This window comes from Microcaecilia unicolor, chromosome 1 (assembly GCF_901765095.1).
Source record: "Microcaecilia unicolor chromosome 1, aMicUni1.1, whole genome shotgun sequence".
Lineage (NCBI taxonomy): Eukaryota > Metazoa > Chordata > Amphibia > Gymnophiona > Siphonopidae > Microcaecilia > Microcaecilia unicolor.
The window spans coordinates 723,749,150-723,774,654 of record NC_044031.1 but is presented as its reverse complement, the minus strand read 5'-3'; positions in this window follow the sequence as shown (position 1 = coordinate 723,774,654).

The following is a 25,505-nucleotide window of genomic DNA, read 5'->3' as shown; positions in this document are numbered from 1 at the left end:
CATAAGTTGTTTTCATGGCTTTTGGTAATGGGTTCCATAGTTGTGTGCTTATGTAGAAAAAGCTGGATGCATAGGTTGATTTTTCTAGGCATGAGTTTTCTATCCTTATATAGAGAGATAACAAAAATCTGGGATCTAACAACCACCATACTAGTCTTCTTGACAGCATTTTTTCCGACAGGGGGCCAAAATCAGTGTCACGGACTCTGGGAAAGTGAGCCCTTGGGCCATAGCCAGGAACTAGTTAGCGGCAGGTGAGTCACTCGAACTAGGCAAAGTATTAGGCAAGGCTTGGCAGAAGACAAGGCAGGCAGGGCTTGAGCTGGGGATAAGGCACACAAGGCTAGGCAGGACAAGGCACACAAGTTAGACAAAAAAGGCAAGGCAGAACAAGGCAGACAAAGGTAGGTAGGAGAAGACAGACAAGGGTAGGCAGGACAAGGTAGACAAGGCTAGAACTGGACAAGGCAGACAAGGTTAAGCAGGACAGGGCAGACAAGGCCAAGCAGGCAGACAAGGCAAGGCAGACAAGGCTAGAACTGGACAAGGCACAAGGCAAGGCAGGACAAGGCAGACAAAGCAAGACAGGATGACAAGTCTAGAACTGAATCCAGATGAGGCAAGGCAAGTAGGGCAAGAACTGGATCCAGACAAAGCAAACAAGGAAGAACTGAATTCAGACAAGGCAAGGAAAGGCAAGGGGGTAAGGCAAGAACTGGATCTAGTCAAGACCAAGCAGGACAATGCAGGACTGAAGCTGGAGACACAGCAGGCAAGGCAGGAACTTGGATACAAGGCAAGGCTAGACGAGACACAGCTCCTGGAGACCTATTGCGAATGCAGAGCTGAAGAGTTCTATTCTCCCTTATAAGGACTCCAGCAGATGAGATCATGACCAGGCATCCCAATTAGCTCCCATTGCAGGATCTTTAAAAGAAGACACCCTGTGTGCAAGTGCACCTGGAGGGCACCAATGCTGGAAGCAGCAGAGGACTGTGCAGCCCACCAGACTGATAGAGCACTACGGTGTGCAGGAGCCACAGCACCAGCATTCCACCACGCCGGAGAACCAATCTGGTGCTCAGAAGCCACGGAGGCCAACCGTGTTTTGGGACCCAAAAAGGAAACAGGAGTGTCGGGTGGGAAGCATGGCAGAGCCGTGACAATCAGTTAGTTGACAAACTTGAGTGCTACAACCACACAAATGATTCATAAATAATGGTGTGTTTACCAAGTCTTTCTAGATATGGGAAAACCCCCCAAATAGATCTTTTTGCCTCTAGTCCCAACTACAAACTTTCCATTTTCTGTTCCTGAACACCACCAAAGCACGGGATACTCTATAACTCATTAGCCATACAATGGCAGCAGGCTTTCATGTAGGCTTATCCTCCAAGGGACTTCATGTGCACTTATCTTCCAATTCCCCTAATCACTAGAACCCTTTTGAAGCACAAGGAACACAGGAGTTCAGTGATTGCAATAGCACTATACTGGTCCCAAGAGATATGGCTCTCTTTCTTTCAGGAAAAAGAAAAGGAGACAACCTCCACAAAATCAACCAAAGGTCTAAAGAACAGCAGTGGTAGTACAGGAAAGGAGGAGAAAACCAAGGGTTCATGCAAACCTTTATTGAGGAGTGATCCTACTCGGCCGAGGTTCAGTAACAGCCTTCATCGGGGGTCTACAGGCATAAATTCAAAGAAATAGAATAATAATTAAAATATTGCATAAAGTAAAACAAGGAAAACAAACCAGCAGATCAGTATAATATCCAAAAAGACTTTATTGAGGATACCATGTTTCATACATGGTATCCTCAATAAAGTCTTTTTGGATATTATACTGATCTGCTGGTTTGTTTTCCACGTTGGATTTTGCAGATCGTTTGCCTTGTTGCTTTCTGGGACCCATAAAGTAAAACAATACATATATAGCAAAACAATTAAATAAAATATAATACAATCAAACATCACATATAGCCAACACTGTCTTCAAATTAACTCAAGGGGACACAAGTCCTTACACAATCTCCCTGTAAGAAATAATAAGATAACCTGGGTATGGAAGCTGCAAGGATAATCTAATAAATTTCCATGGCTAATCAACCACAATATTGCCCAAAGTAAAATAAGAATATTAAATATGCTGAATGAATAAAAACACAACAAACTGAGAGAGAAACTTAAACATAAAGTTAAACAAAGCCCACGGGGCTTATAAAAGCAAATGAAGGGCTCTTTTTACAAATGCGATGAAGCCCATTCAACTCCTTTTGGGCTTTGTCCCATTAGCCATGTCAGAATCACTAGTGCGGCTTTATAAAAGTAGCCCAAAATTGTATTGCAACACAAATCAACTTTGTGCTATGAGGCAACAATCTAAAATTTTGTTTTCAAGGGAGCCAAAGGTACACCTCCACATTAGAGTGTCAGGAGGCACAGCTGATGTCTAAATGGTGTGTATACCAAGCACAAAAAATGTATACATACTGCACCTTTACCAGTAATTAGAACCTACAAGAAAAATGTTTAAATAAAAATAGCTAAAAAAAAATAGTGCAACGATGAAACAGTCAATGCGTGGCATTAAATAGCTGGATGCTCAGTTGACAAAAACATCTAAATAATTAGTTGCTGCATGGTATATAATAAAAACAAAAATAAATTAATAAATTAAATAGTGCTACCTGCGACTGTTGCAGCTATTAATTATTTACATCACAATATGCATTTGCCACATGTGATGTCCACATAGTATCTCTACAAAAATATCACCTTAAGGAAAGTTTTAAAAAATATAAATGTTTAAAAATATATAGCGGAAAGAGTATTAGATAAAAAAAAGGTTGAACATAGTGGTGCAATTGACCATGACACAGCGTGCACCCTTATACAGAAACACCAAAACAAAGTAGAGGGAGATACAACTCTCAGTGCTTCCAAGGAGCACTCTTGTGTTTATATAGTGCCTATACAATGTATCCATACTGTTGAAAGCAGTATGTGTACCGCCAAATCACTGTGTTTGAAAAATCTATCATCATGATTACATCATTACGATTACCTAAAATACATAAATCCCTCACAAACCCTCTGGGCAGGCCCATTATATCCACTAACAGCTGTGTACTTGAGCCACTCTCTGACTTCATTGATGTTTTCTTGCGACCCTTTGCCCCTGACATTCCCTCTTATGTAAGAGATTCTACTCATCAATCAGTTAGACAGTTCTGAGGGAGATGCCACCAACTTGATTTTGGTAAATTTGGATATTGTATCCTTATATACCAAAATTCCTCACATTGAGGCCCTAAGGATAGTGGAACAGACATTTACATCCTGTAGCACTAATTTGAGAATCCCAAATTAATTTATTATCAAGTTAGTACAACTAGCTCTAACTGAAAATTATTTTTGTTTTCAGGGTCATTATTATTAACAAATTAAAGGTACAGCAATGGGGACCTCCATGGCTCCAGATCTAACAAATCTCTATGAGGGTCTTTTACTAAAGCTTAGCTTGAGTTATCTGCAGCAGGGCTCATAGGAATAAAATGGGCCCTGCTGCAGATAACTCAAGCTAAGCTTTAGTAAAAGACCCCCTATGTTGGTAATTTTGAACATATCATCTCCATGATTATCTTTTTAATCATCACATTCGTTATGGCCTCCTTACATAGATGATATGCTTCTTCTCTGGCAGGGCAGTGAGGAACAACTTAGGGCTTTATTTGATTGGTTAAATATGAGGGATATAAATTAAAAATTTCAGATGCAATACAATCATCATCAGATCCCTTATTTAGAAATCCTCATTAAGAAAGATATCTATGGGTTTTCAACCACAGTTTACACAAAACCTACAGACAGGAATAAGTTTTTGGAGTTCACAAGTTTTCATAATAGAAGTCTCAAGCACAACCTGCTATATAGCCAGTTACTATGCTTGCGTCACTCTGTTCAAATTTCCCCAAATATGAAAACAGGCTGACGTGATGATAGATATATTTAGGCAAGCAGTTACTCTAGTTCCTCTATCCATAAATGTTACATTAAAGCAAAGGGAGCGAAAAGAGAAGATCTGTTAAAAAGTGAAAAAAAGATCCAGGCATAATTTGCACCTTCGGTTTTCAAATCTGGCTCATAACATTCAAAAAATAGAAACAATTTGGCACATTGTGATAAACCATGAGTGTTTTAAGGCAAGTAAGTTTACTGTTGCATATTCTAGAGGTAAGAACCTCAGAGACCATTTGGTACCATCAGTATTACCTGAAATTTTGAGGATAGTACCCACACGCCAAGGTTCCTTTCCCTGTAAGAAGTGCTCTGTTTATAATCTCTCTATGCCTGCTTCTCAATTTGAACATCCTACGATCAACAAAAGAATTAACATTAGGTATTTTTCTACCTGTGACACTGCCAACAGCACTTAACAATCAATAATGAACACTAATTGGCAATAGTTAGAATTTACGTGTACAACTTCATAAGCGTACTGTATAATGCACTCTCCTAAATTCTAATGTACACAGGCAAAAAGGGGTGTGGATATAGGCAGGAAAATGGGTGTTCCATGAACATTCCAAAATGTATGCACGTAGTTATAGAATATGGCCCAGTGCATGTAATCTACATGCCAGGATTTACACCACATTTTCATTGCTGTAAATGGATGTGTGTAGTTTTAGATGCTGTAATATCAACTAATTTAAGCACTGCTTATAGAATATGCTTAGTCAGCACTGTTTTCCACATGGATTTTTTAGGTGCCATATATAGAATCTCCCCCTACATGTTTATAGTTTTGCAACAATGGAAGTATTCAGTTGAAGAGGTATGTGGATATTATTTATTTAGATTTTGCTCATACCTTTTTCAGTAGTAGCTCAAGGTGAGTTACATTCAGGTACACTAGATATTTCTCTGTCCTAGGAGGGCTCACAATCTAAGTTTGTACCGGAGACAATGGAGGGTTAAGTGACTTGCCTAAGATCACCAGGAGCAGTGGGATTTGAACCGGCCACCTCTGGATTGCAAGACTGGTGCTCTAACCACTAGGCTACTCCTCCACTCCATGTGTGCTCTGTGGAGAAACTATAATTGGCACGCAGCATTGCCTTATGCATTCTGGGGTCCTTTTACAAAGGTGTGCTGAAAAATGGCTTGCGGTAGTGTAGGTGTGGGTTTTGGGCGTGCACCGATCCATTTCTTAGAACGCCCCCATAAAAAGGCCTTTTTAAAATTTTTGCCAAAAATGGATGTGTGGCAAAATGAAAATTGTTGCACGTCCATTTTGGTTCTGAGACCTTACCGTCAAACATTGACCTAGCAGTAAAGGCTCACACGGTAACTGAGCAGTAATGACCTATATGACCTATATGCCAAATGCCCGAAATTAAAAAATATTTTTCAAATGAGCGTATCGGACGCGTGCCAAAAATGAAATTACAGCAAGAGGGAAAGGGAAATGGGACTTGATATACTGCCTTTCTGAGGTTTTTGCAACTACCTTAAAGCATTTACATATATTCAGATACTTATTTTGTACCCGGAGCAATGGAGGGTTAAGTGACTTGCCCAGAGCCACAAGGAGCAGTAGTGGGAATTGAACTCAGTTCCCTAGTATCAAAGTCTACTGCAGTAACCACTAGGCTACTCCTCCATGCCAAGCAGTAATCTGGCGGTAACTCCATTTTGACTTGCGTTGGGCGCGCATACAGCTTAGAAAAAGGACCCCTCTATTTGTAAAGCCAAAGACTAATGTGCAAAGAGAAACATCATGTAGTTACATTTATATTGTGATTACATGAGGAGAATTCATCTTAAGAGATATGTGGTTACTCATTTGTTACAACTTTTCACTATTGCACATTTGGTCGCCGCATCTCAAGAAAGATATAGTAGAATTGGAAAAGGTGCAGCGAAGGGCAACTAAAATGATAGCGGGATGGGATGACTTCACTATGAAGAAAGCCTAAGGAGGCTAGGGCTTTTCAGCTTGGAGAAGAGACGGCTGAGGGGAGACATGATAGAGGTATATAAAATAATGAGTGGAGTGGAATGGGTGGATGTGAAGCGTCTGTTCACCCAAAAATACTAGGACTAGGGGGCATGCGATGAAACTACAGTGTAGCAAATTTAAAACAAATCGGAGAAACATTTTCTTCACCCAACGCGTAATTAAACTCTGGAATTTGTTGCCAGAGAACGTGGTGAAGGCGGTTAGCTTAGCAGAGTTTAAAAAGGGGTTAGACGGTTTCCTAAAGAACAAGTCCATAAACCACTACTAGATGGACTTGGGAAAAATCCACAATTCCAGGAATAACATGTATAGAATGTTTGTACATTTGGGAAGCTTGCCAGGTGCCCTTGGCCTGGATTGGTCGCTGTCGTGGACAGGATGCTGGGCTCGATGGACCCTTGGTCTTTTCCCAGTGTGGCATTACTTATGTACTTATGTTTTAAATATTGTATCCTTTAATATCTTATATGACATTTTTAAATATATGTCTCCTTTTTAAAAAAAAAAAGGCTCTTAGGGCTTCTTTACTAAACTGCACTAGCGATTCCCGTGCAGCAAATGCAATGCACTTGCATTTGTTGCACCAGGAATCACTAGCGGTGTTTAGTAAAAGAGGCCAATTTTAGTAACCGCTACTGGCTTTGTGAAGTTGACATGTGGAGCCTTTTGGACACTTCCAGATTTTTTTTGTTGTGATCAGGCATTTTCTTTCATGTGATGGCATATATATTTCTAATTATTTATATATTTTTATTTTTCTGATACTGCTGTTACTTTTTTGATGACACTGTGAACTCAGTCGAGCTTTTTTTACTTTTTCTTCTGATCTTGTTTTTTTTTAATCATCTTAGGAATTATGCAAATGTTATGACGTCCAGTGTCTGATGTCATCCGATACCCTTGATATACGTATGTTCGAGCGCGTCAACCTCTGTTTTGAATAATGGTCGTATGTAGCAGCACCTCGGAGGCTTGTTCCAATTTTAAAGTAAGTTAGACTTTGATTTGTTATGCTCTAAAGATGACGCATATTATGAACAGCAAGAGGAGTAGCACAGAGTGTGATTTATTATTGCATATTAGTTTTTGCATCTGCCGTGCTATTACAAATAATCTTTTTGTGGTGTTTCTACATAAGGGTGGACGCCGTGTCATGGTCAATTGCGCCACTGTGTTTAACTTTTTTTTTTTAATCTAATACTCTCTTGCTATATATATTTTTTAATATTTAGATTTTTTAAAGCTTTTCTTAAGATAATATTTTTGTAGAGCTGCTATGTGGACGTCACATTTGGCAAATGCATATTGTGATGTATATAATTAATAGCTGTAGCAGTCACATGGAGCACTATTTAATTTATTAATTTATTTTTTGTTTGTAATACATGCCACGCTGCTCCTATTTATTTAGATTTTTTTTTTTGTCAACTAAGCATGCAGCTGAGATTTAATGCTGTGCTGTTGACTGTTACACCACTGCGCTGTTTTTAGCTGTTTTTATCTAAATATTCTTTTTCTGTAGGTTCTAATTATTGGAAAAGGTGCAGTGTGTATATATATATATATTGGTATACACACCATTTAGACATCAGTTGTGCTTCACGACACTCTAATGTGGAGGTGTATCTTTGGCTCACTTGAAAAAAACATTTCCTTTAGATTGTAGTCTCATAGCACACAGATAATTTGTGCTGCAATACAATTTTGGGTTCCTTTGATAAAGCTGTGCTAGTGATTCTGGTACGGCAAATGCAACAAAGCACATAGGAATTGAATGTGCTTCGTTGCATTTGCCACACCAGAATCACTAGCACGGCATGTGTAAAAGAAGCTGTTTCTTTGCTTTGTAAGCCCTTGGGGCATTGTTTAACTTATCTGTTTAAGTTTCTCTCTCAGTTTGTTGTGTTTTTATGCATTCAGCATATTTAATACTCTTATTTCACTTTGGGCAATACTGGGTTGATTAGTCATGGAAATGTATTGGATTATCCTTGCAGCTTCTAACCCAGGTTATCTTACAGGGAGACTGTGTAAGGACTTGTGTCCCCTTGAGTTCACTTTGAAGACAGTGTTGGTAATATCTGATGTTTTATTCATATTTTATTTTGTTTTGTTTTGCTGTATATGTGATGTTTTACTATATGCATGATTTTATTTCTTTGATTTTATGCCTGTAGACACCTGATGAAGGCCATTGCCGAAAATCTGACGAGTAGGGTCATTCCTCACTAAAAGTTTGCCTGAACCCTTGTTTTTCTCCTCCTTCCCTGGTCCACCACCCCTGTTCTTTGGACCTTTGCTCCCTATCCTTTCAGACCAGAAACCCATGATCTAGAAATATTCCCAGAGCGTATCACTCAAAACTAGGGGACTTTTCTTCATTCCAACCGCAGAGTTCTAGTGCATACAGCAATCATTTTGAGAAAAATCTTATCATCTCCATTAATTTACCTGCTCAAAATGAACAGATTCTCATCATGGCCAGAAAGCTATCCACAGGAAGATCTATGATGAGATTCAGGTTGAAAATGTTATCTCTCTGGTGTCACAGGAGGCAACAAAACCTAATACACATTCTCACCTTTCTCTATAAGACTGTCAAACTTCCTCTGTGAAAGTACACCTCAGCACTATTTTAAACAATTTGCCAATATCGAGGTATCCAGTAATATGTACATTTTTGAAAGGGCTTCTACAGATGAAGCTGCCTCTTCAAAAACTGGCAGTTCTCTGGAATTTAAAATAATTCTAACTTAGCCAATGAAGCCATCATTTGAACTGATGGAATCTTCATCATTAAAATTTCTTACCTGGAAGGTGGCCTTTGTAACAGCGATCACTTAAACAAAGAAACTCTTAGAACTCATCCGAATGTATGGTAGTGCCATTTTTTCATCTTAACCATTATTTACCGTTTTCTATCTCAAAACACATCCCTACCTCGGAGGAGAGGTTCTTCATATTTTAGATCAGGGTTGTCAAACTTAATGCTTGCAGACCATTTCTGTCCCATTGATCTTTTCATTCGGCTTGCTGGGATCAACAGGAGAAGGTAGCAGTAGCTGTAGTTAATTGGCAGTGTTCTGAGTCCTGAACCCAGAACTATTGTTGTGAAAGGAAAACATAGTAACACGGTAAATGACGGCAGATAAAGACCAGTACAGTCCATCCAGTCTGCCCAACAAGACAAACTCATTTTACATGGTATGTGATACTTTATATGTATACCCGAGTTTGATTTGTCCTTGCCAATCTCAGGGCACAGACCGTAGAAGTCTGCCCAGCACTGTTCTTGTACTAAAAGTTCTGAAGCTAATGTCGAAGCCCCTTAAAATTTACACTCAAGCCCATCCATATCTATTCAGTCACGATCAGGGCGTAGACCGTAGAAGTCTGCCCAGCACCAGTTTTGCTTCCCAATTACCAGAGTTGCCACCCAATCTCCACTAAGATTCCATGGATCCATTCCTTCCAAACAGGATTCCTTTGTGTTTATCCCACGCACGTTTGAATTCCATTACCGTTTTCATCTCCACCACTTCCCGCGGGAGGGATTCCATATATCCACCACCTCTCTGTGAAAAAATACTTCCTTTTTAAAAAAATTTTTATTTATGCTTATTAATATACGCAACAATAAACTTGTAACATGCAATTTTGGAATCAAAAGAGATCAGATATGTAAACCAGTATATACTCTCACACAGAGATTAATCAACAAAATAAAATATTTCACTTTTGTCCCTTCCTTAGACCACAACCATACAGGGGAGTGGGAGATAGATCAGGGAGATCATAATAAGAAAAAAGGAAAAAGGAAACAGGCTTTATGCTCACCCACCTATAATTTCTTAAGCCTTACTGATGTTATAGCTCTGACACCCTTTTCAGGTCTATGAAAGTTCTTAATTGATCTGGTATAAAAAAAACATGTCGCATATCTGAAAATGAGATTGAATTTTTGGATATAAAGATCATAAAACTGAATCAGGTGAGTTTTTAACATCAATGTACCGCAAGCCAACTGACAGGAATACCCTGTTACATTATACTAGTATTCATCATAGAGCATTAAGGCAGGGTGTTCCTGTCAGTCAATTTTTAAGATTAAGACGGTTATGTACATCTCTTGGTGATTTTAAGATCCAAGCGATAGACATGATGGAAAGGTTTAGGCAAAGGGGTTACCCTATGAAAATTATAAGAAAAGCATAAAAAGAGCGCATTATGCGCACATACCCTGGTTATTTTTCCCTAAACATACGCCTGTGGTCAACCCATTGGCTTGTATGATTCCGTTTTCTCACAAAGCTTCAAATATTGGACAGTTGATACATAAATACTGGCATGTGCTGTCGGTGCATCCTGAGTTCAGCGAGCGTCCTATGATTGCGTATCAACGTAAATCTAACCTGGGCGAGCTATTGAAGAGATCTACCACTGACAAATTTGACAGTCAGCGTTCTTCATGTGGTAGATGCGTCTATTGTAAATATGCGATGCGGACAAAATGAGTAGCTATCCCCGGGAGTAATAGACAATTTTACTTGAAAGCAAACACTACTTGTGATAGTGAAAGGGTAATTTATTATAGTGTGCCCCTGCTCGCTCTACTACATAGGTCATACTAAAAGGAAACTCAAAAATAGGCTAGCAGAGCATATTAGTAATATAAGAAATAAAAAACAAGAGGCCCCGCTAGTCAATATTGGGTCACTGCTAAACATAATATTGATGATCTAAAATGCGTGGTTGTAGCTCAAATAGCCTGCCCTGCAAGAGGCGGTGACCAAAGTTCACATCTATGCAGTATTGAACAGCACTACATTTTTGAATGGCGTACGGTGGCCCCTAATCTTGAGCTAGAATGACTTTGATTCAGTATACGTCACTTCCGTGGGAGGGACCTATGAGACATTTAAATTATAGTAGAAGCTTGCAGTAAGGTATAGCTTTGAGAGAGGGTGTGTGCGGCAACCCCACCTTGGAGTCGAGTCCCAATGGTAAGCAGCTAACAATATAATTTACAGATATTAATTTATGATGTTATATGATATTGGTGCGATGTGCCCATGTCTACACACACTGTTATATGTTTATATAGAGTCTGGTATATGGTTCCTCCTGAAGAAGGAAAGTTTTGAAATGCGGTCTCGCATTGAGGGCCATGATGTTTGTGGACTATGATGATTTAAAAGGCAACCAGCTGAACTGAACTAATGAGAACAAGTTCTTTCGGTAGCCTTGATCTTGCCATTTTACTCTTCCCGGACATGTTCCTGACATTCCGTGAAAGTGGTCTTCAAGTGTTAGCTGAAGTTGAACTGCAACATAGCACTCAATATATTTATTGGGACAGTAATTGGCACAAATGGTGCCATTAAGCAACTGACATATATACATTTGAAGGGGATATTATTTTCAATGTATATTGAGTGAGCTGTTTTGAACAAAGAACATTGTAAAAGTTATTATATGAATGTATGGGACATGAAAGGGTATGAGTGATAAATGGTGAGTGAAAGTGAGTTCCGAGTATTCATTTTGTTATGGGCACATGTTGTTTAATAAATGTTATTAATATATCATGATTTAAGGAGTACTTTAATGAATGCAATTGTTGAGTCCGTACTCTTTTTATAGACTTTGAACCCTATCTTTATTTATATTAAATTTTAACTGCCAGACCCTCAAACATTCTTCTAATGTTCGGAGATCCCTTCTCATTGTTTCTACTCCCTCCAGGGTATCCACTCTATTGGCTATTTTCGTGTCATCTGCGAAAAGGCAAATTTTTCCTTCCAATCCTTCAGCAATATCTCCCACAAATATATTAAACAGAATAGACCCCAGCACTGACCCCTGAGGAACTCCACTTGTCACCTTCCTTTCCTCTGAGCGGATTCCGTTTACCACCACCCTCTGCCACCTGTCGGTCAACCGGTTTTCTATCCAGTTCACCACTTTTGGTCCTAAGTTCAACCCTTTCAGCTTATTCACGAGTCTTCTGTGGGGGACCGTATCAAAGGCTTTGCCGAAATCCAAGTAAATTACATCTGGCGCACATCCATCATCCAGTTCTTTGGTCATCCAGTCAAAGAAATCAATAAGATTCATTTGGCAGGATTTTCCTTTGGTAAAGCCATGTTGCCTCGGGTCCTGTAACCCGTTGGCTTCTGGAAAGTTAACTATCCTTTCTTTCAGCAGCGACTCCATTATTTTTCCTACCACTGACGTGAGACTTACCGGTCTGTAGTTTCCCACTTCTTCCCTATCTCCACTTTTATGAAGAGGGAACAGAGAGGCAGAGAGAAGTAGTAGGGAGTATTTGTGCTAGCTGTGTGAGTAAGGAATGGATCAGGAGGAGTCAGGCCATCATGAAGAATAGTGCGGCAGCTAAGAGTGATCCACAATAAACAAAGAAATAGAAGCAACATAGGATTTTTTTCCATTGAGAGGAGGTTGTATCTCAAGGGAGATTAAAGGAGGGCAGGCTAAAAAAATAGCTGCACCACACGTGCACGCACGCAGGGTTGTGCGAGCCTCAGCCTGGCCCTGCCCTGGAAACGTGGGAATTGGGAAAGAAACTAAGAGGTCTTCGAATTGAGATCATTCGAGAATCGAGTTCTTGTCTCGGCCCCGGGTAACTTTACTGCCAAGCAGCAGCAGCTGCCAGCTCAGCCCAGCAGCAGGTAATAAAATTGTAAATGCTTTTGGGGTTTTTTTACATCATAATTTTAACATCATCATGTAATTTTTTTTAATTAAGCTAGCAGGGGCCTGGGCACTATTAAAATTTATTGTTGTGGAATTTCTGGGTGGGGTAAGCAGCATTTCATTGCCTAGGGCAAAAAATGTATATATTTAATGAATAAAATATACCTTTTTTGCCCTGCAGTGAAGAGCCCACCCCCACCCAGAAGCCCACCACCATGACCTGCCAGTATTTTGATTACTCTTTTGTTATCAAAATGATGGCTGTGGTCTTGTAGTGGGCTTCTGGATGGGGGGGGGGGAGTAGACATTTCACTGCCAGTGCCTAGGGCAATGAGGAGCCCATCCCCACCCAAAAATTCCCCAACAATAAATTTTAATAGTGCCAAGCTAGCTTAATTTTAAAAAAGTTGTCTTCTCTCATTTTGGTGGGTTTTTGGGTGGGGATGGTCTCTGCAGTGCCTAGTTTAAAAATTTTTTTTAAAAAGTGTAGGCACCGGCGGTTTTCTCTGGGTGGACCGGTGCGTGCAGAGGTGGGCATGCTATTATTGAGGTGCTACCAGAATTTGAATACATTGTTATATGTCATTGCTGTAATTATATTGCAGGATCCTGTCATGTGCATTGAGATGTTTGCCATTATAGTAGACTTATGTCTGGTCAAGTTTGATATGGCATAATGTAACTATATTTAAAAAATATCAGTTTTTCCATTAAGTATGTCTATGGTTTGTATTGATCCAGGGCAGCTGTTGGGCAGACTACTTAGAAATCAATCATCAAGTGCATTCTATGGCATTAATTTGCAGTATCCCAAGAAACACTAGTCATACCTATGTACACAGTGCCCACCCATATTATCTCTGGGCCCACCCAAAATGTCAGGTCTGGCTATGCCACTGATCACCAATACTCTTCAACATGATGATGATCCCACTGGCAAAGTCCCTCTCCAACCGAGGTCTCAACCCGTTATCTATGCAGATGACGTCACTATCTACATCCCCTTCAGTCATGACTTCACAGAACTAACCATGAAATCAATGACGGCCTGAACATCATGAATCCTAGGCAAACTCATTCCAACCTGAAACGATCACTGAAAAATACATTGCTCATCCTCTCTCATAACAAGTACAAACCCACAGCCATACACACCCTAGAACCACACCCTCCCCTACCTCAGGACAGCCCTAAAAATACTTGGCGTCACAACTGACCACAATTACCCTTGAAAGCCAAGTAAACTCCGTAATAATAAGAAAATGTTCTGCTCATGTGGAAACTAAATGAATTAAAACCTTTCTTCCCGAGGGAAATCTTTCGAAACCTAATACAATCAATGGTCCTAAGCCATGCAGTATTACTGCAATGCAATCTATGCAGGATGTAAAGACCAACTCGCAGAAAAACTTCCAGACCGCCCAAACCACAGCTGCCAGGCTGATATTTGGTAAATAATGATTCGAAAGTGCTAAACCCCTTTGAGAAAAGCTGCACTGGCTCCCTATCAAAGAACGTATCATCTTCAAATATGCACCTTTGTCCACAAAATTATCTACGGCGTAGTCCCAGGATACATGACAGACCTCATAGATCTACCAACCAGAAACAGAATCGGATCATCATGATCATACCTAAACTTACATTACCCAAATTGCAAAGGACTTAAATACAAAACAACTTACGCATCCACCTTCTCCCGAAAGCTGTAAAAACAATCCATAACCACCTAAACTCAGAAAATCACTAAAAACCAACCTCTTCAAAAAGGCTTACCTCACCGATTCAACGTAAATCCCCATGTCCAGCAACACAGCTCAACCAATGATCGTACTGGACAATATACAATCTTCACTCTATATGACCTTCACGGTGCCTGACACACACCTACCTCATTTGACCACAATACAACCTTGTATTTGTTATCAACCGACTGGCAAACGCCTTTACGGTACTATGTAAGCAGTGGTGTGCTGGAGCCGGCTCGCTCTGGCTCGTAAGAGCCGCTTGTTAAATTTTGACAGCTCTTGCGAGCCGGTTGTTCTTGGGGACGAGCCGACTCGATTACAGGAGGTAAGCATGGCAGGAGGGCACCATCACAGGCCATGCTTACCACCCCTCCCGCTCCCAAACATGTCCAACGATGTCCTTCACACCCTCCCCTCCGCCAATTTCTATTACCTCCCTCGAAGCGCCGCATATTTAAAGCCCTGCTGCCCATCTCCAGCCTTCCCTGCTTGCTTCTGATGAGTTCATGCCCTTACTCCCGCCTTCTGACATCATTCTGACGTCATTTCCTTTTTCCGCGAAGGCGGGACTGAGGGAACGAACATCATCATGAAGCAAGCAGGGGAAGGCTGGAGACGGGCAGCAGGGCTTTAAATAACGCGGAGCTTCGATGGAGGTAATACAAAAAATGGATGGGAGGGGAGGGTGGGGCGACGGAGAATCGATGGACATGGATAGGAGTGGGAGGGCAGGGGAGGGAGGAGAATCGCTGGGAATGGATGGTAGAGGGGGGCAGGGAAGAGGACTTGCTGGGCATGGATGGGTAGAGGGGGCAGGGAGAGAATTGCTGGGCATGGATGGGTAGAGGGGTGCAGGGGAGAGAATTGCTGGGCATGGATGGGTTAGAGGGGGCAGGGAGAGAGAGAATTGCTGGGTATGGATGGAGAGGGGCAGGGGAGAGAGGAGAGTTTCAGGACATGGATGGAGGGAGGGCAAGAGAAATTCTGGACATGGATGGAGGGAAGGGAAGGGATGAGAGAGAAATATGGACATAGAGGGAAGATAGAGGAAGGAGATTAGATGAGGGAAAGGAATGTGAGGAGAGAAACTGCATATGGATGGAGAAAATAGGCAGAAGCTGGATCCCACTGTCAGTCAAGTCTGCGGAGGACCAGAAATGAAGAGGAAAGGAGGAAAGAAAAGAAATAAATGGAAAGGAAGCCCTGGAAACAGAGTCAAGGGAACAGATAGAGAGCAAGCAGACTCAGATACTGGGCCCAGCATGATCAGAGAAACATGGAGGGGCATAATCGAACGGAAATGCCTATCTCATGGGCGTTTATCTCCGAGAACGGGTCCATGAAGGGGCGGGGCGAACCATTTTTTTTGAAAAAATGACGTTTTTGAGCTGGGCGTTTGTTTTTTTAGCGATAATGGAAACTAAAACACCCAGCTCAAAAACGTCCAAATCCAAGCCATTTGGTCATGGGAGGGGCCAGGATTGGTAGTACACTGGCCCCCCTGATATGCCAGGACACCAACTGGGCACCCTAGGTCAGTGCAGTGGACTTCAGAAAAAGCTCCCACATGCATAGCTCCCTTACCACGGGTGCTTAGCTTCCAACACCCCCTCCCCCAAAACCCATACCCACAAATGTACAACACTACCATAGCTCTTAGGGGTGAAGGGGGCATCTACATGTGGGTACAGTGGATTTTGAAGGACCTCCCATTTACCAGCACAGTGTTACAGGTAGGGGGGGATGGGCCTGGGTTCCACCTAGCTGAAGTGCACAGCGGTACCCACTAAAAGTGCTCTAGGGACCTGCATACACGCAGGCCTCCAGGACTGGTTGCTGCTATATAACATTGGCACACCAGTTGACACCTGAAGACTAATCTCTCCGAAAACGTCCTTTATTGGAATAACCGCGTTTTACTCACAGTTAACTGCAGATCAGAGGTTATGCCCACTGGCAACGAGTCTCCCTTGGTACTGAGCTGAGCAGTAGGTCAGAGCTGGCAGAATGCTGTACAATGCCCTCTTTCAGCTACATTCAAGGTAAGAACTAAGTACTGTAACGTGGCTAACACAGGAAAGGGAACTAAAACTGGCTTACAAAAATGGCCACTACCGCTATGGACTACAACAGGAAACACAACAGGGCACACTCTGAACCAGTAGGCAGGGGGAAAAGCACATGGGAGAAGAGCCCTACCAACTACCAACATCGTGAGACTGTAACACAAGCTAATGAAATCACGGAGCCCAATACCCTACACCCACCACAATGCAATGCTGATGTGACCTGTACTGCACCCGAGAGCCACATCTGACCAGGGAAAGGCTGTGACAGGATCGAACACATTCTGCTGTCATGGAGGTGGGTACGGCATTTGAGGCTGGCATACAGGCTGAAAAAAAGTTTGTAAGTGGGGTTTTTTTTTTGGTGGGAGGGGGTTAGTGACCACTGGGGGAGTCCAAGGAGGTCATCCCCGATTCCCTCCCAGTGGTTCATCTGGGCAGTTGGGGCACTTTTTTGGGATTTGTTCGTGAAAAACAAAGGGTCCAAAAAAGTGACCAAAATCACGGTCAAAACACCTTTTTTTTCAATTATCAGCTAAAGACGCCCATCTCTCCTCAGCTGATAACCACGCCCCCAGTTCTGCCTCCACCACGCCTCCGACACGCTCCCGTCAACTTTATTCGTTTCCGCAACGGAGTGCAGTTGGAAACGCCCAAAATCGGCTTTCGATTATACCGATTTGGGCGCCTTTGCGGGATAATACCGTCTATCTCCCGATTTAGGTCACACTATAGGCGTTTTCTCTTTTCGAAAATAAGGCAGAAAGTCACCAGACCACAACAGGTAGAAAAAATAATTTTATTTTCATTATAGTGTTTGGATATGTCACTTGAGACTCAGGTGCTGAACGTTAAAAGTTATATTTATTTACTTATTTATTGCATTTTATCCCCTATTAAACTGAATTAGATTGGAACTTGGGATCATTTAATTTTTTTTTCCTGGAGAGAGTAATGCATTGCTCCCCCCCCCCCCCCCCAGCTATAGCCAGCTCTGCAATTTGGGGGGGGGCGCAGAGGTGGATGGGGGGCGGCAAGTGGTGGATGGGGGGGGGCTGCCGCAGCGTGGATGGGGGGCGCCGAGGGGACGAGGCACAGAGGGGATCCGGGGAGAGAGCCTGTTGTTAAAAATTTACCAGCACACCAACTGTATGTAAGCCACATTGAGCCTGCAAATAGGTGGGAAATGTGGGGTACAAGTAACAAATAAGTAAATAAATAAATATTACTGATGGAAGTCGACTCATGTTAAGCCCCTTAATCTTTAACTTCTGATCTGGAGTAGATATGTTGACCTTACTTCTGCTTGTTCCATCTTTTATCTAAACTATTTCCAATAATTAACTTTATAAGCCTTTTTAAAACCCCTGAAACCAAACATTCTTGCTTACTGAATATAACCTCATCACTGACCTTAGCACAAAGATGATGGATGCTGGGTCTTGCAACACTCGCCTACTTTTTACTGTGACAAATGTCTAACCTGCACTGCAAAAAGAATCATCAGCACCGTTATATAAAGACACCAAATTCTTCATCCATCCAATCAGAGGATATCAAATAACACATGATCAATTAATCAGATCAAAAACCTCTCTAAGTTAGATATAAGAAACATTAACAGAAAATGCAAGCATAGTAACATAGTGCTGACGGCAGAAAAAGACCTGCGCGGTCCATCCAGTCTGCCCAACAAGATAAACTCAACATGTGCTACTTTTTGTGTTATACCTTACCTTGATTTGTTACCCTGTCCTTTTCCGGGCACAGATCGTATAAGTCTGCCCAGCACTATCCCCGCCTCCAAACACCAGTCCCGCCTCCCACCATCGGCTCTGGCACAGACCGTATAAGTCTGCCCTGCACCATCTCCGTCTTCCCGCCACCGATTTGCCACCCAATCTCGTCTAAGCTCCTTAGGATCCATTCCTTCTGAGCAGGGATTCCTTTATGTTTATCCCACGCATGTTTGAATTCCGTTACCATTTTGTTTCCACACCTCCGCGGGAGGGCATTCCAAGCATTCCACTACTCTCTCGTGAAAAAATACTTCCTGACATTTTTTCTTGAGTCTGCCCCCCTTCAATCTCATTTCATGTCCTCTCATTCTACTGGCCTTTGCATCCCGGAAAAGGTTCGTTTGCAGATAATACCTTCAAATATTTGACGTCTGTATCATATCACCCCTGTTTCTCCTTTCCTCCGAGTGTACATGTTCAGGTCCGCAAGTCTCTCCTCATACGTCTTGTAATGCAAATCCCATACCATTCTCGTAGCTTTTCTTTGCACCGCTTCAATTCTTTTTACATCCTTAACAAGATACGGCCTCCAGAACTGAACACCAATACTCCAGGTGGGGCCTCACCAACGACTTATACAGGGGCATCAACACCCCCTTTCTTCTGCTGGTCACACCTCTCTCTATACAGCCTAACAACCTTCTAGCTAGGGCCACTGCCTTGTCACACTGTTTCGTCGCCTTCAAATCCTCAGATACTATCACCCCAAGATCCCTCTCCCCATCCGTACCTATCAGACTCTCCCCGCCTAACCACCTACGTCTCCCGTGGATTTCTACTCCCTAAGTGCATCACTTTGCATTTCTTCGCATTGAATTTTAATTGCCAAACCTATATTCACTATATTCTTTTCTGCTATTGGTATTTGCAGTATTGGGGGTTGCTTGGTTTTGGTGGATATTGGGGAAAGGGTGTGCTGGGATGTTCTTTATGATATTGTGAAATAAAAATTCTACGTAGTAATGGACTGTTGGGCATAAGAATCCCTGCTCATGGTTTCTTTTGTTCCTTTGTTAATCTTCAATAAAAAAAATAGATTTTTTTTTTTGTTACATTTATACCCTGTGCTTTCTCACTCATGCAAGCTCAATGTGGCTTTTCATATTGTATACAGGTACTTATTTGTACCTGGGCAATGGAGGGTTAAGTGACTTGCCCAGAGTCACAAGGAGCTGCCTGGCTTGAAGTGGGAATTGAACTCAGTTCCTCAGGACCAAAGGCCCACCACCCTAACAACTAGACCACTCCTCCAACTCCTATTTAAAAAATGCATTCATTGGTCTCTAGGGGGCCCTTTTACTAAAGGGTAATAGGGCTACCACTGGCTTGGCAAGCAGCAAATCAGCAAGTCTCCCGTGCGCATTTCCGGTGCTAGAAAATACCTTTTCTAGTGCTGGGGGCATAAACCGGCTGTAATAAGGAAGCACGCATGCTGGCCCGATTACCACCGGGTACTGACTCCTAATAGGAGGTTGTAATGGCTCTGGCAGTAATTGGCCACGTGGCAATTTTTGAATTATCGCCATTGGCCCATTACTGGCCCTTTAAAAAAAAGGCCTTTCTTACCCATGGGAATAACAAGTGGCCTCGGTGCGTTGGCAATCCCATGCGCCAGCGCCATCGCAGACCATCTTTTACTGCCGTTGGTAAAAGGGCCCCTAAATCAAACAAAGCATGCTTTTCTTACATCAAAAGAAAACTTCTATGATAAATTTTGATTGCATGTTCATTTTGATTGATCCAATCTTTTATATTGGTTAACTTTAACCAAATATGAACATAACCAAATTGATACTGTAATTTAATGTCACGCTGCCCTCAATCAAATTGGAGACTAATGCCTTGAAAACCGATTAAGTCATGTTGCTTACCAATAGGGTTTCCCCTTGACAATATTTTCAGTGATTTTTCTACTATGGATTTAGACCTGGTTACAAGACAGAAAATAGAATGCAGGGCTAAATGGTCAATTTTCTGAATGGAGAACTATATCCCTTCATCTCACTTAGAGATCCTATGTATTTATCCCAAGCTTTCTTGAATTCAGGTGGAGGGGCATAATCTAGAACGGCGCGGCCAAATAGATGGCTGACCATCTATTTTGGCGGTGCCGCAAAGAGCTATCCGGAACCGTATTATCGAAAAGATGGCCGGCCATCTTTTGCTTTCGATAATACAGTTGGGGCTGGCCAAATGCCCATAGATCGCCAGGTTTGAGATGGCCGACTTTGTTTTTCAGCGATAATGGAAACTGGAACCGGCCATCTCAAACCGGCCAATCCAAGGCATTTGGCCATGGGAGGGGCCAGCATTCGTAGTGCACTGGTACTTCTGGATATTTAGATCTTGCTGATCAGTTATGTTATGACTTACTTGTTCTAGAGTGCTGTATTTGTTGATACTGTTTGAGAAATGTCAATAAAGACCATATAAATTAAAAACATCCCTGCTGTGCATTTCCCCTTGATGGCTGTCCCTGGTGTGCATTCCCTTAATGGAAGTCTTTCTCCCTGAAGTAGGAAAGTCAAAGCTGTTTTTGCTTACAGCTTTTCTAGCAGTAATAGTGGGATTTAAACCGGGCTACTCTGCATACAAGACCAGTGGACATAACCACTTGGCCACGGCTCCACTTATTGTAGTCCATCCCTTTTGATATGCCCCTCCAGGTCTCTCTCAGCCATCACAGACAGCTAAACACGCGTGATTGGCTGAGAGCGACTGAAGAGGTATAATCAAAAGGGAGGGACATTACCTAAGTGGAAGCTGTGGCCAAGTGGTTATGTCACTGGTCTGTAATGCAGAGGTGGCTGTTTCAAATCCTATTGTTACTACTAAAAAAAGCTATGAGCAAAGCAGTTTTGATTTCCCTGTTCAGGGAGAGGAAAGAACAGCCATTCAGGGAACAGGGAGAAGGGACGGCCATCAAGGGAAAATGCACAGCCATTAAGGGAAACAGGGAGAAGGGACGGCCATCAAGGAAAATGCACGGCAGGGACTTCTTTAATTTGTATGAAATCTTTATTGAAACATTTCTCAAAACAGTAGCAAAATACAGCCCTCCAGAACAAGTAAGTCATAACATAACTGATTGCCCTTCTCCGTCAGATTGGAATAAGCAAATGTGGTAGATGACATTTGCTTATTTCCAATCTGACGGAGAAGGGCAAACTTCAAAAGCTACTCAAGAAATGTATTGTTATGTCCAATGAAAAAGGTATCATCTTATTTCTCTTTTCCATGTTTTATTTTGTTTGATTTCTATTGATTACCTTTAAAAGTGGACTAACACAGCTACCACAGCTCTCCTTACAGAGGATGGATAAAGCATGTTAGTGTAGTTGGGTTTAAAATGTTTTGGACAAATTCTAGAGGAAAAGTCCATAAGTGTCATTAAGGTAGGACTGGGGAAGCTATGCATATCCCTTGGGATAAGCAACTTAGAATCTTACTATTTGGGGGATCCTGCCAGGTACTTGTGACCTGGATTGACCACCGTTGGAAACAGGATACTGGGACTGATGGACCTTGGTCTGACCCTGTATGGAATACTCAAGTTCTTACATCATTATCATGACAGTCAGCATGAGTTTGAGCTGGAAGTCACTATTAACACACTCTTCTCTGTTACAATGGAGAATACAATCATTCAGAAAAAGACAGAGAGCAGTGAGTGTAAGCACAAACTCTTTCTGTTCATCATATGCTATACTCTTATTCCATCCATATCTCATGGTTGTACTGTAATTTCATTACAGGTCTTGTGATAGCTATTTAAAGACAAACCAATTTCTTAGAAATCTTGACATCCATTTTAGATGCTGATAGCGTTACAGTCAAATAGGATGGATTTTGCATGCTGAAAGTAGTGCATCGACACTTGTCCTTTCTCACTCAACCTGCTAATAAGCTGATTGTTACGAAACATCTCTCGATATACAATCTGAACGCCATCATTATTTTGTGGTTCCTAGTTGTAATTTATTTATTATCACTTTATACCCCAACATTTTCTCAACTGCGTCAGGCTCATGTGGCTTACACGCAAAGGCAAACGCCAATCAGGTAATTAAGCTAATACAAAATAAAACCTACATAAGAAATAATGGAGAGGATGGGGAAGGAACGAAAGGAACAGGGAAACCATGTGAAACTTGGCTTGTATTTTGTAACAAATAAAAGTGTGTAAATAAAATGTAGGAGCAGCAGTGATTCGGGAGAACATTGATCCCGTCTCTGTTAGAATTATACATGTTAGATGCTATAATAAGTACATTTTCCTACTGAAGCTCATTGAAGAACAATTATATACTTTTGCAGAAAACTGGAATCAAACTATTTGTTGAGTGAAATACAATTAGAAAACCAAAATGATTACAATTATTTTAAAGCATTTTAATATTTGTATAATTTGATGTGTTTTCTTAGCTTTATATTGCAGGTAGCAAATAGATATTGGTGTATTACTGAGTTTAACAGCTGCACAAATTTTAAAAGTCTGCCAGAGGTGTGATCACCTTTTCCCTAAATCTGCCCGTGAAAGCAGATTAGATCTGGCATTCCTCCAGGTTAGAGTAGATTTTAGGGGGGAGTCACATTAGTGTGTAATTTGCTGCCAGTCTTTACACTGAGTGGGAATCATGTTTGAACCTGGACACTATTCAATCACTCGTAAATCACAGACGATACTGTCAGTTCTTAAAATAACCGAGCTTTTAAGCTCTACAAATCATGTTATTTTTAAAATAAACTGGCGACAACACCTTAATTGCTTTTAAAATCGATATTGTCCTAGAAAGGAACCTTACCAGTTTAGGCTGGCTTTAGTGCATCTTTCAAAAACACAAGTTGAGAACCATAGCTTCCTGAGGTAACTATTACAAAGTAAACCTTTGCTTTCCACGATCTAGAAGGCAATGGTAGGTAGGTTTTTATAACCCTAAATTGTTAGTTTGTATCAGTGTTACAATCATTGATTTTCCCTATAGGCAAGACAAATGGGAAGTCTTTTGAATAAATCCCACAGTATCTGGTCAGTGCAGTAGATGGCACTGTGGGCTAGTGAAATAGCTTCCAATGCATGTACAGTGGTGCACCTTATTCCTGAAAAGGTCTGGGACCATGGTGGTTTTGGACAGCGAATAATACACAAAAATGAAGCTCATCTGTGTGTTACAAAAGAAATAGAGAAACCAATGATTCTTTACTAAGTACACTATTATCTCAGTGTATTCATGTATAAAGGGCCAGTAAGAGAAGATTATTAATTTCAGATCAAATTATTTATTTATTTATTTATTTGTTACATTATGGATTGGGCCTCAGAGATTAACACAGGCTCTGCTAGTATGGGTATTCGGAAAGACCACGGGGAACCTTGGAAGATGGAAAATAGTTCTAGATTCTATATAAGGCACCTGAAAAATTGTCGTTGAAAAATTTCTGCCTAGGCATATTCTATAAACCTTGCTGAAATCTAGGCTGCGATTTATAGAATACTAGTAAAAAAAGGCCCGTTTCTCACACAAATGAAACGGGCGCTAGCAAGGTTATCAAGTAATGGCGATTTGGCGATTATGTTTTTTAAGGGAACCATTAGGAGAAATGTTCTGTCATGATAAGTAATAACTGGGAAGGGTGTATAATGAGTAATATGCACCAGGGGTATGAGATACGGATTGTTTTATCTATTTTTTTTTGTTTTAATCTTTCTTTTTTGGTGATTTTTATTTATAGTATTTTTTAAAAGATAAAGAGTATGCAGAAATTGTAAAATTTTTATTAGAAATATAATGGTTGTTTACATTTGCAAGATTTCTTTATAAACAATATTTTTACTGAAAACTTTGTTACAATGATGGAAAAGCTTTCCTTGTTCAGGACCATCTATGACTTTTACAATTGCATCAGAAGACTTTCGAACTCGTGAAAATGCTACATACAGTTGGCCATGTGCAAACACTGGTTCTGGTAGGAAAATGCCAACTTTTTCAAATGTTTGTCCTTGTGACTTGTAATTGTCATTGCAAAAGTCAATTTCACAGGAAATTGTTTTCTATGTAATGTAAATGGGAGGTCAGTGTTAGATGGTGTTAGTTCACTACGTGGTATAAAACAGTACTCCCTGCAGTTGACCCAGTGATTACTTGACTAATACTGAGGTTAGGTTTCAAGTGACTATTAAGCGCGTTCCATTACATTAACCTCTCCTGGTATTTAAATTCCTGAGTAGGATAATTATGGCTCCAATTTTTAAATGCAGTTTATGGCAAGGCATGCCAGTTGGAGTTTGTTCATGAAGGAACTCTATAGGGTATAACTGATGTTCCTCATCATTGGAGTCATGAATGGGAGTCCGAACTTAAATAAGTAACTGTCTTTACCTTCTAAATATTTAGAACGGCCTCATTTATTTTGTCTACAAGTGCATTTTTGGGGCAAAGAATAGCCTTTGTAGCAAAGTTTAAAACAGTATCCGCTGGTAATTTTTTGACCAAAAATGGCATTAACTATATTGCCGTCACAAATGTGCTTCTGTTGGATTTTGGTAATATCTTTTTGAAAACCATCTGGACATGGAAGATTTCCGTCAGCCTAAAGTAATAAGCAGTTGTTGAAATCTAGGTCTACAGAGTGGACATTGTTGTTTAATTTTAGTATTTCAAATTTTTTCCATAGTTGATTTAACTTAATGGTTGCTTCAATAATTTGAGCTCGATCACCGTGTGGTACCACTGGTAGAGTTTGTCTAAAATCTCCACCAAGTAGAATAACTTTCCCACCAAATGGTTTTTGATTGTTCCTGATTCTTTGAGGAGTCTATCTACAGCAGTAAGGTTGCTATACTGGGTGCCATAGTTGATTCATCCCAAATAAGGATTTTAGCATCCTCTAATGATGGAAGCATCGTTGATGTTAATCTGATACTTGATGTTGACGTTTCCAGTAGAGGAACAGGTAACTTAACTGTGAATGATACGTTCGTCCTCCTAGAAGGAGGTTTGCAGCCATCCTGTAGAAGCAACAGGTAGTGCAATTCCTCCATCTCCTCGGATGTTGCTCAGGATAGTGTTATACGTTTTTCCACTTCCAGCAGGACCGTCTAGGAAGAAGCACGTGTGGGTTATGTTTTTTGAATTGCAGGCAGAAAG